The 12,100-nt window shown below is 40.3% G+C and overlaps 1 protein-coding gene across 47 annotated transcripts in view; it reads left to right on the plus strand.

Moving 5' to 3' along the window:
- The window catches only part of LOC110399220, a 585,449-nt gene that overhangs the window by 454,060 nt on the left and 119,289 nt on the right, over positions 1 to 12,100 (plus strand). For all 47 annotated transcript variants that reach the window (XR_002438981.1, XR_002438982.1, XR_002438989.1 and 44 more), the window contains 2 exons: positions 6,389 to 6,473; positions 7,039 to 7,153. The gene's annotated coding sequence lies outside the window, so the exon portion shown is untranslated. The remainder of the gene's footprint in view (positions 1 to 6,388; positions 6,474 to 7,038; positions 7,154 to 12,100) is intronic.

Genomic DNA, 12,100 nt, shown 5'->3' on the forward strand with positions numbered 1-12,100 from the left:
GGCTAACCCTCTTCGTGAAGGAGGTATCATGGGATGTGCAGAGCCCACGGACCTTTACCCAAGAGTCTGACTTGAGGTCCCAGAAGAGACAAAGAGGATAAGACATCTGGGTCTGGCACACAAGTTGCTAATTAGTGTAAGTGGGAGAATAAAAATGAAAGAATGAATAAAAGGCAGCCTGGACCATACCCAGTGATGAATGAATGAGCAGCCACGGTGCCCATTCTTTTCCAAGCATATATCTAACCTGCTTTTTGCCCACATCAAACTTAATACAGAAAACCCAGTGTAGGACTGTGTCTTAGCATTAATTTACTTGCCTGATGGCAGAACAGGGACTAAAAAATCTCTCCTCTGGTGGATCTCAGACCTGCCCCCAGATCATGGCTTTTCCTATGCAAAATCCCAATGTCATCCCCCAAAATCATTGCTCTCCATAAGGTACTTATCCTGGGAGTGAGGACAACAGGATCCTACCCTCATTGGCAGGTGTGCAAGTTAGATGCATTTCTTGAGAGTTAGACCCATGTTTTTGAGGGGGCAAATAGGTAAGCATGAACCAGGGTGATATTCATGCCTTTTACTCAGCACCACATGATTTGCACTTATTCCCCCTCACCATCTCCCCAGTCTTTTTTCCAGGTACAAAGAGTGCTGAAGTGTAGGAGATAAAAATTTCACTGTCTTTACAGGTTTCAATTAAATATATCTATTAAAGTTACGCTCATGTGTTTATTTATAAAACAGAATTTATTCTTTTCTGCAAGTCATTCACACAGCTGCTGCTACTGCCATCAAAGTGCTTTCCTTGACTGCATATTTTAGTATCAGCATATTTCTTTAACTACTTTCCATTAGTCCCACCTTAGAAATAAAATATTTCATTGAAATGTCCATCTGATAAAATATTCCCCCTTAGACGTATGTATACTCAAAGTGTATTTGAAAAGTAAATTTGTATAATATTTAAGGCAGAAAGTGGTGCCAACAGCAATAAATTAGTGGCAGGGTAACCTGCAGGTTTGTAGGCATTCTCTTCCTTCAGTAATATATGGTATGTCATTGTTAGTGGCAACATACAGACTCCTGTAGATTCCAGTTCCAGGAAGATTTATGCACATGATTTGGATGGAGTCAAGTGCTCTGATTATCCAAACTGGAATAGACTTTAAGTACCTGTGGAAGAAGAAGCTCTCATTGACCTGCAGGACTTTCACCAGGGGCCCAAGGCACTCAGCTGCCAGTGCCTACATCTTGGAGGAAAGTTATCGTCCTCTTCTGCTGCATTATGAAGCCCAAAGCCTGGCTTGTTTCTCACTCATTGCTCAAGAAAGAAAGAGGCAAGGCACTTCCATAGCTGGCTACAAATTGGTGTAGCCACATGGTTTGAGTAATGCAAGCTCTGCTCCCTGACGTGTCATAATGGGACCTCGGTGTGACTGAACAAGTTCATGAACATTTGAATATCCTGAATGCAAAGTGTTATGAATTATATGGGCTAGAATAAAATGCAAGCATTTACCTCACCTTACTGGAGCCCATTTCCACAATCTCCTGCTTAATGCATTACTGTTGCTGACCAAGGAGGCCTCAAAAGACAAGGGGACTGAGAGCAGCAAAAAGCTGCCGTCACAGTGCTGCTGGCTCTCAGGGTTGCTTTTGCAGGCATTTTGGCAGCTGGGGACTGTTTGTGTATTACAGCAGACAGAGGACTCATCTGTGACTGACCAGCATTTGTGAAAGGTTTCACAAAAGGTGTAAGCCATGTGCGTTATTTTAGCCCCTTAGTTGGCTCGTTACACAGTAAATAAAAGCTCTAAGAACTGAAAAAAAAAAAAAAAATGGATCCAAAGGTAAATATCTCACATCCTCTGTTCTTTGCTAAAACCTTTGTTACACTGGCAGAGCATGGAAAGCAGATTTTCTCTTTATAAAGAAATCTATTTTCTGCTGTGATTTTTTTTTTTCCTGAAGTGATCTGAATTGTACTATAGCCAAGAAGGAACAGAAAGATTTTGCCTCTCGAAGAAGCAGAGTGCCACATGTTCTTTCTCCAGCTCTGTCCTTCCCAGAGGCAGCAGCTGCTGGTCCTTCTCTGTTTGGCAATGCTGTGTTCCATAAGTGTCCTGTAGATCTCACATCCCAGGCCTTATTCTCAGATGTACTGACAAGTACAGGAATAATATGGTTTTACCCCAGAGTGCTTTGCTCCTCACCTGGAGTCATTTGCAAAGCAGAATGTGAAACTGAGGTGAAGACCTGGAGCACTTATTCACTTGTAACCAGAGGAAATTAGGTTTTAGGGATGTAGTTACTGGGCACGGTGGTGATGGGTTGATGGTTGGACTAGGTGATCTTAGAGGTCTTTTCCAACGTTAATGATTTGGTGGGATGAGCTTCCCCTCGGTGCCAGGGAACGTTATGGAGCAGATTGTCTTGAGGGAGATCACGCGGCATTTGCAGGACAGCTGGGGGATCAGGCCCAGACAGCATGGGTCCGTGAAGGGCAGGTCTTGCTTGACCAACCTGATCTCCTTCTATGATCAAGTGACCCGCCTGGTGGATGAGGGAAAGGCTGTTGATGTGGTCTACCTAGACTTCAGCAAAGCCTTCGATACTGTCTCCCACAGTATTCTCCTGGGGAAGCGGGCAGCCCATGGCTTGGACAGGTGCACTTTGTGCTGGGTAAGGAGCTGACTGGAGGGCCGGGCCCAAAGAGTGGTGGTGAATGGAGTTAAATCCAGCTGGCGACCGGTCACAAGTGGTGTTCCCCGGGGTTGGTACTGGGGCCTGTCCTCTTCAATATCTTTATTGATGACCTGGATGAGGGCACTGAGAGCACCCTTAGTAAGTTTGGAGACGACACCAGGCTGGCAGGAAGTGTCGATCTGCCTGGGGGTAGGAAGGGCCTACAGAGAGATCTGGACAGGCTGGATCTCTGGGCTGAAGCCAGTGGGATGAGGTTCAACAAGACCAAGCGCTGGGTCCTGCACTTAGGCCACAACAACCCCAGGCAACACTACAGGCTTGGGGCAGAGTGGCTGGAAGACTTCATGGAAGAAACAGACCTGGGGGTGTTGGTCGATGCTCAGCTGAGCATGAGCCAGCAGTGTGCCCAGGTGTCCAAGAAGGCCAATGGCATCCTGGTTTGTATCAAAAACAGTGGTGCAAGCAGGAGCAGGGAAGTAATTGTCCCTTTGTACTCAGCCCTGGTGAGGCCGCGCCTCAAGTACTGTGTCTAGTTTTGGGCCCCTCACTGCAAGAAAGACATTGAGGCCCTGGACCATGTCCAGAGAAGGGCAATGCAGCTGGTGAGGGGTTTGGAGCAGAGACCTTATGAGGAGCGGCTGAGGGAGCTGGGATTGTTCAGTCTGGAGAACAGGAGGCTGAAGGGAGACCTTATCGCTCTCTATAACTACCTGAAGGTAGGTTGTAATGAGCTGGGGGTCGGCCTTTTCTGCTGTGTAACTAGTGATAGGGCTAGAGGGAATGGCCTCAAGTTGTGCCAGGGGAGATTTAGACTGGACATTAGGAAATTCTGCTTTTCTGAAAGAGTGATCCAGTGCTGGAATGGGCTGCCCAGGAAGGTGGTGGAGTCACCGACCCTGGAGGTGTTCAGAGAACGTTTAGATGTTGTGTTGAGGGACATGGTTTAGTGAGAACTATTGGTGATAGGTGGACAGTTGGTCTAGATGATCTTGTAGGTCTTTTCCAACCTTGGTGACTCTATCATTCTATGATTCTACATTTTTTCATAACTGCTGTCTGTGCAAACGGGAGACAGCCCACATCCTGCAAGTATTATGAACCTTTATTGTATATTACTTTTATTATGACAACCTTTGGGTGTCAGACGCTTCTTACTGCTCCAGCTCTTCAAATGTCTGTGGGATGTTTTCTTAGAAGGGCTAAATGTGAGACCTGAGTGCTGGGAGAGCTCTCCTCCCAGGGGTGCACTGTACTACTATGTCTGTGCCCTGCTCAGCGTGTAATCCTCTGGTTCTTACAAATTAATCTTCTCCATGCGTAAGCACCAACTGTGACATTACAAGCAGAGGATTATGCTTGCAGGTGGTGAATAGGTAGCAGAGGAACATGCACTTTAAACACCACTTTAATCACGGAATCATCAAATGGCTTGGGTTGAAGGGGACCTCAGAGATCATTGAGTTCCAACCCCCTCCCATGGGCTGGTTGCTCCCCATCAGATCAGGCTGCCCAGGGCCCCATACCACCTGGCCTTGAGCACCTCCAGGGATGGAGCATCCACAGCTCTCTGGGCAGCCTGTGCCAGTGCCTCACTGCCCTCTGAGTAGAGAATGTCTTCCTCACATCTAACCTAAATTTCCCCTCTTTTAAGTTAAGTTAAGTTTCTGTTTCTCATGTGTCTTAGAAACAAAGAATTGTAGAAGAGTGAAAAAAGAATTACTAAGATTAATGTAAGATAACGTTTACCAGATGCTGTTTGAAAAACAGTGTAAAATTTTGTTGTTGCCATGTAAAGTCATCAAGTCAAGTGAATATGGCTTCTTTTAAAACCTGGTTGAGAATGTCTCCTTGAGACAGTTTTGAGGCTTTGAAGGAATTTATAAACAAAAAGCACACATTCTGAGGCTAGAATGAGAAAATGGATCTAAAATCTGGGCTGTTTTTTTTTATTTTTATTTTTGCAGTATCTGTTTTCCCACGGTCAGCCAAACTAATCCAGGTGCTGTCACAGGGTGCCTGTCTTCAGTGTGTGTCCCTGTCACTGGGCTCAGGTGTCACATGACCTGGTTTTTGAATGGGGACATTGGTCAGGTTCAAAGGACTCCCCTTCTTCACATCTGTACTGCTTTTCCTTGCCATCTTGCCTATCAACACGTATCTAGCATGAAACTCAGTTCAGCCATATGTCCCCACAGGGCTAAGGCCATGGTTTGTGACACAGCTGTGGGTGAGACCCTCAGATACCCAACTCATTTTGCTCTGTTGAAGGGAGCTGAGGCATGCTTCTGGCTGCTCTTGCTCCTTTTCTCCTGCCCCGGGCTTTTCTGAGCAGAACAGGATTAGCAGAATTTGCTGCAGGTGCCTACTGCCCCTTTTGCAATTCCTGTAGTTCTCATTAATTTCATGAAGGCTTCTTTTTGCCTTGCAACCCCTGACAGCATTTCATTGCGGGTGGAAGCAGGAGTCTTCTGAAGTGAGACTTACTGTCTTAGAAACAAGTTTTATAGCACTGCAGTGTTCAGGGCACAAATATCTTTAGCTATGTCCTTTATGTATATTGGTGCAATACTTATGCGCTCAAAATCATGGTACCAGAGTTCAGACTGTAATGTGGAGCAGCATGACGCAGACATTACTAATTTCTCATCTTTGGCCTTTTGCTTCTAGCTCTCTTCTCAAAGCCTGACTGAATTATCCTAGAGTGAAATAATCATGGGTTTAGTATATATCCAATAATTTATATGTGGAAAAAAGGTGATTTCACTCAATTTTGTAGTACAATGTTTATATCCTATTGGTTATCCTATATCCCTTTCACCATGCCAATCAGCATGTGTTTTTTCAGTGCAGGATGAAAGAAAGACTAAATATTGAATAGGCACAGTCAGTATCTAATTGATAAATATGTTTGTCTTTGGATATGTAGATGTCCCTGTTCATTGCAGGGGAGTTGGACCAGATGGCCTTTAAGGGTCCCTTCCAACTCAAACAATACTATGATTCTATGGCTAGGTACACTGGAAAATCAGGTCAGGAATACTTAAATTGAGGGAGAAGATTGCTGCTGCTGGGTCAGAACACCATCCAGGGTCTATAGTGATTGACGAAGGCAGTGAGAATAGTGAAAAACCATTTCTAGTTAAACTGTACTCCAGACTATCTAAACCATTCGTTATTTCAGATGACATTTTGGAAGCCATTGGTATATTTTTGCAAAACTTCGGAAAAATTCCTTGTACTATATTCCAAGATGCATTTTAATTAATAACTGCTTTTGAAATGAAACTCTCTCTCTTCAAGAAGGAAAAGGGAAGAAAAAGAAAAGCCACAGACCGTAAATATTTTCAAAATGCTGTGATACATTAATATATTCAGTTTTTTTTCTTAATAGAGATTTTGATTATTAAAAATACAAATTGTCTGATTAATTATAAATTATAATTTGATTTATAAGATGGTGTTACATATTAAATAATGCCAGATGGTGCCATGAGGGCATTAGCTCCCTGTAATAGATTCTGGATGACAAGGGAATTAAAAGAGGACAGAGTCTGGGAACCAAATTAAACAAGCAGTGAAAACTCTGCCAGAATAAAAACTGTTCCCAAAGCTTTGTTTTTTCTCTCATTTTAAAAGTTATACATTTTTTTAAAGTCTAATTTTTTTGCCATTCTTTCAGCCTTCATGATTACAGCAGGATTCCAAAGGCAATACAACGTGGATTAAATTTTCAGTAACTTCACATGCCTTCTAAGCTTCCTCCAGTAAGTTTACCTTCATTACTATGCACAAAAATCTATTGTTATGTACCAGCATTTTAAAAGCACTTATTTTCCTGAATGTTTATCAGCTAGGTTTGTTGCACATATTACTCCTTTCTAGGAAAGATCCCTTTCCCCACACTAACACTAGTGGCTGGGGTACATCATTACCCTAATGTGCAGTTTCTCTTCCTTTTTCATGTTGGTTAGGTGTATTTCTATATCTGCCATCTCCTACACTTCCCTTTGCTATGGTTATTTCCATCATATCATTCCTCTTGAAGGGATACTCTGAAGTCAGCTAAAATAACCATCACATGCTTTACCTTGAGGTGTATTTATTAAGAGGTTGCTTGGTTGTTCCTTGCCCAGTGATATATTCCCAATGTGTGAGTGCTGTATACTAACACTGTAATATCTTCAAGAGCATCCTAGGGATAGTTGCTCCACCAAGGGTATCTTTATGCTTCTCATTCTCAAAACTTCTAGTTTTAAGTTTGGGTTCCATAGTTGATGTTGATTTAATTGGCTGAATGTCTACAGATACTTTCCTTTTCTATCTTGCTAGAATTTCCATGGATTCTGGAGTACCAGGAATGCAGAGAGGGAAGTATAAGGGACTGGCATTTTTGTAAAATAATCCTTGTTTGGATGTACAAAGAGAAGCCTGAAGAAGTATTCAGGTTTGACAATTTTGTCTTTCCCCTAGAAATCGTGCTTCTTTCCAATTATTTATTTGTCTTCAAATATAGAGAATAGTGAAATAGTGCAGCTGTCTTGAAATCAGGTCTGTGTTTTTATGAGGGCTGCTCCAAAAGTAATGCCTCTTTTTTATTATGTTGGCCCGCAACATCAGAGGTGGATGCTGGTGGTATGACAGTATTCCGTTACATGTTGTTGTCCTGTGACAGATGGCAACAGAGGGGTAGTCTGACAAAATGGTATCTGACATGGAAGTGCATATGAAACAAAGGTGTGTCACTGAATTCCTCCATGTGGAAAAAATGGCACCCACTGACATTCATTGATGCTTATCAAATGTATATGGAGACCAAACAGTGGATGTGAGCACAGTGAGGCTCTGGGTAGTGTGTTTCAGAAGTGGTAACAATGGATCACCTCCGCTGGTGCAGGTTTTTATCAGTGTGGCATGCAGGCTCTTGTTCATTGCTAGTGGAAATGCATAGACAATGGTGGTTACTATATTGAAAAATAGTGTTTTGTAACTGACAGTTTGCTCTATCAAATACTTGTTGTTCTCTTTGTATCTGTTGTAGTTTCCATGGAAATAAATAGGAAGCATTACTTAAAGAGTGACCTGTGTATATTGAAGTGTTTGATTCAAGAGCGCCAGTTTCTATTTTCTTTTGCTCTTGATGTTCTTGTTTTGATATATCATCTTTCTATTGAACAATGACTGATGACTTCTGGTTCTGCCTAATATACAATGTTTATAAATGAATCAGGAAAGCAACGTTGCACACATTTGCATGAGAAGCTAACCTAATGAAGTTGAACTCATTTTATCTCTGAAATTCGCTATTTAAAGTGCACTGGTCTTCTATGTAGGATGATGTAAAATGAGCTGAGCTTTGACATTTTTTTAAACTTGGATTTTCCACTGCAGGGAATTCCAGTGTTTACAAATTTCCTTTGTTACTGAGTAAAACGAAGTTATAGTATCGCAGAATGAGAGGAACGGAGAATTTTTTTGTTTGTTTTTTCTTTTTTTTTTCCCTGTCCCTGAGAAGATTAAAACTTTTTTTGTTGTTGTTTTACAATGTAATATAGTTTTAATATAATAAATAGTCCATTTAAAGTTGAAATGAAGAACTTCAGTCATTAAAACATTTCAGATCAATTTAAGTTGTGAAATTCCACTATTTTAGAAGTGTTTATTGAGGAAAATCACTTTGTTTTCTCCATTCCTTTTAAAGATTTATGTGCTTGCGGGTTTTTAAGTAGCGATTTTCATTTAGTCTGCAAACGTCATAGAGCTTGTACCTATCTGCTTAGTCTGTCCATACCAAACAGTTTTAGCAACGTTTGTTTTATTATATTTTTTACAAATGACTTATTTCTGATACTGTTAATCTTCAAGTAAAGACAACTAATTTAGTCTTTGTCACACTTGGTGTTTTCCAAAACTATTCAACCTCAACTTGTGATCTTGTCATGTCTCAAGAGAATCTCACATGATCTTTCTTGACTTAGTCCAGAGATACAGCTTGCTCTAAGGAGGCCTCTGCAGTGTGTGTGTACATACTTGCATATATGTTTTCATACATACAACTTAAGATATATCATCCTGTATTTCAACAACAAAGAGTGGTGATAAATGTCTGTCATGCAAAAAGACATTTAACCTAGAGATTCTTTCCATCTTGGAGTTCTGTGATTTCTCTGTGAGCTGCTCTCTTTCTTCCTGCCTCTAACTTAATGAGGTGGAGGGTATCTGAGAGCTATTTTCAAATACCTACATACTCAAAAGAGTCTGAGTCAGCCAATAAAGGGAATATAAGTTGGCAAACATAACTATGTTGTGATGCGGCGTATGACATTTTGATCCTGGCCTGTTTTTACCAAAGAAATACTCCCACAATTGTGAAGCTGGACTGCATGAGACATCTGTGGTGTAATTTAAGGGAACTGGAGCCTTTGATTTGCTTCCTCCTGTGCATGTGGCCCATCTCTGGAGAAGAGGCACCCCATGGACTAGAGGTTACCATAGATCAACAAGACAAAATGGGCTGGAAATGACCTCTGCCTGGTATCTTGTCTGAGCACTTCCAGTTGCTCTTCTAAGGCTGTTGTAGAGGTTGGGGGTGAGAATGAGGAAATAAAAAGGATAGGAAGCATGGGAAGGATTCAGTATAAAAGGAGACCGAAAGCATTGGATAAGTTGAAAGGAAAAGTTGAGGGAGGTTAACAGATATCTGAAGAAAGGTTGCTCAGTTACTCCTGTTTCCATTTTCTTTTATTTCATAATCAAGCTATAATTAAGCTCTCCAGAAGCATATTAAAAATGATTAAAGGAAATGTGTGTCTTCTGTTTTGTTTTATTAAATTAAGCATTGACTAACGAACTTACAGAACACCATCCTGAAGAGAGGAAGTGAGGCTTTAATCTGAATCATGCAAACCTGTTTCACTGTAGACACATCTCTGTTAAATGATCACATCCTTAGTTTTCAGGATTAATCATTCAGCTCAAGTTAAGAAGAATATTTTGTTTCCAACAGAGAGGTACCTTTTACAGAAATATCTATGAAATGCTCAAGTTAAGCTAACATAAAGGCAACTACTGATTCCATTTGCAGCTGATTTTCATGTGTCACAAGTCTAGAAGGATTTCTCCCTCTCCCTCATGAGTAGTTTCAAAACCTCTTCCTGAAAATGTTCTCTAGGAAAGGAAAATGCTAACGAACTTCTCCTATTAAAAAAGGGGGGTGGGGGGAACTTTCTTAAATTTTATTTTATTTTTAAATGTAACTTCTCATATTTCAAATAAATTAATTGTGAGTTAAAGTAGAAAATAATTTTTATTCTTACTCTGGTCTTTTTTGTTCAGGAATATTTTTGATACTATTAATCTTCACATGTATAAAATCATTAAAAAGTTTCAAATTGCCAGCTCTTTAAACATGTAAGCTGCAAGTTAATAAGAAGCTGGAGAAGACAGAGAAATTACTCCCATGTTTAATTTTCTGGTTTTCACCTACGTGTATATATCTCTGCAGAGGTGAAACTCTTCTGTATAGTTTTGCTCAGGTGTGTAACTCTATCAAGAGAATTGTTCCTATGGAAAGATTGATCTAGACTTGGGCTTTAAAAACAGAAATCTGCCAAAACATGAAAGATTGTTGAACTAAATGTGCAATTAATTTAGCTTGTATTTCTAACTCACACAATACCAGCCATAATTTTTTAACCTCCCCTGCTTTCCCTCTCTATTCATTGCACATTTAAATTCATTATGGAAAAAATTAGGAAAAAAAATCCCTGATAGTTATTTTTATGATCAAACACCTTTTCCAATTAGTCTTGGCACCTCACTATAATCACGATGAATGTTATTAATTCAGCAGTCTACATCCTATTAAAGGTTTCATCACAGTAGTGTGTTCAGGATCTTAATAGCTTTTGCATATTAATGCTGCAGCCTGTGGTCTTGTGTTCATTAATGCTGCGTGATAGTGCAGGGTTTGCACTCATACGTGCACATACAAACATGTAAACAGACAATCACATGCAAATCCTGATCAGATGAATTCAAAGCTATGAAAGAGTGTTTTGAACTTAAGTAATTATTTTAAGTAAGATTATGCACTGGAAGTGTTCTCCATATAATAAAAGACACAGTGCCATTAGAAATGAGTAGGACATCAGGACAACATAGTGAAAGAAAACAGGAGTGGTATTTGCTAGGCATGGTGCTCATGCATTAGGGATCTTTGAGCTTATGGAAATGCACACCTCAGGTATACAACACTGAGGATATTTTAAATAAGAATGATTAAAAACAGGGGCATGGTGCTTGTTGAGAAATCTTGAAGGTTAGCAGTGATTTGTGGGGCAAAATTTTGGCGAACCACAGGGCTATAGTAACCAGTCTGACAGTCATCCTTGCTTTCTGTTGAGAGCAAAATAATAAAAGGTTTGAGCTATCCAGCTTTTGGAGGAGTTCAAATTTTGGCATAAGCTGCATTTTTCTCCCTTAGTAGAAGAGACAGTCTGTGATTAGTTTTTGTGCCTTGAATTTCTAAGGGTGCAAGGGTAAAGAAGGACATTTTATTATCATTTTTTTCTCACCCCCACCTGAGTGTATTACAGAACACAGTCTTTACTTATCTTTTCTCTGGTAAACCTATAGTTTGTCCTTGATTTTCTTGGAAGATAATCTAGACATATTTTTGGAAATTTAAACGATGGACAGTCATTCAATCAGTGATGATTTAAATTGTTCAACTAACAAACACCAACATTTAAATGTCTTTATCCTAATATTGATCTCTATTTCCTCTTCTGCAGTATGTTGCATTTTTTTAATCAGTCATGTTTCTTCTCTCTTCAGATTTTTTAAATATCAGGAGCATCTTCTGCATCTAGATTCCACAAAAGCTCTTGAATGCTCCTGGCAGTTTGGTGCTCCTCAAGAATGCTTCTTTGTACATCTCTCCAAGGATCCAGCAACACATAGCAAAATATTGAGCTGGGCTTGAGCTGAACTTCCCTTTTCTTCTAAATTGTTCAGTGTCTTGCTTTTGTGACCCTGAAGCCTTCCCAGTGGCAGATCCAACCACTCCCTTCTGTTTTCTAAAAACAAACTAAAACTAGTATATCCTGAGAAGGTTACTGCTGAAATTGAGCAGGCTTTGACTTGGGAGGAATGTTGCTCTCACTTCACACCTCAGCCTTCTCCCTGTCTTCCAAAAGGAACATTCTGCAAGATCTATTTAGATATTATGCCCTCATCAGAAAGCACATTTAGAGCTTAGCAATGAAATAGTCCTTGTATCACTAATTAAAATTCAGTAGTGAGGTTGTTTAATTACTCCCTCCACTGAAAATTCTTACTTTACTTTTCACATTTATTCTGGTAATATTGCATTGAAGAGCTCATCAGACTC

Source organism: Numida meleagris, chromosome 5, assembly GCF_002078875.1.
Source record: "Numida meleagris isolate 19003 breed g44 Domestic line chromosome 5, NumMel1.0, whole genome shotgun sequence".
NCBI classification, from domain to species: domain Eukaryota; kingdom Metazoa; phylum Chordata; class Aves; order Galliformes; family Numididae; genus Numida; species Numida meleagris.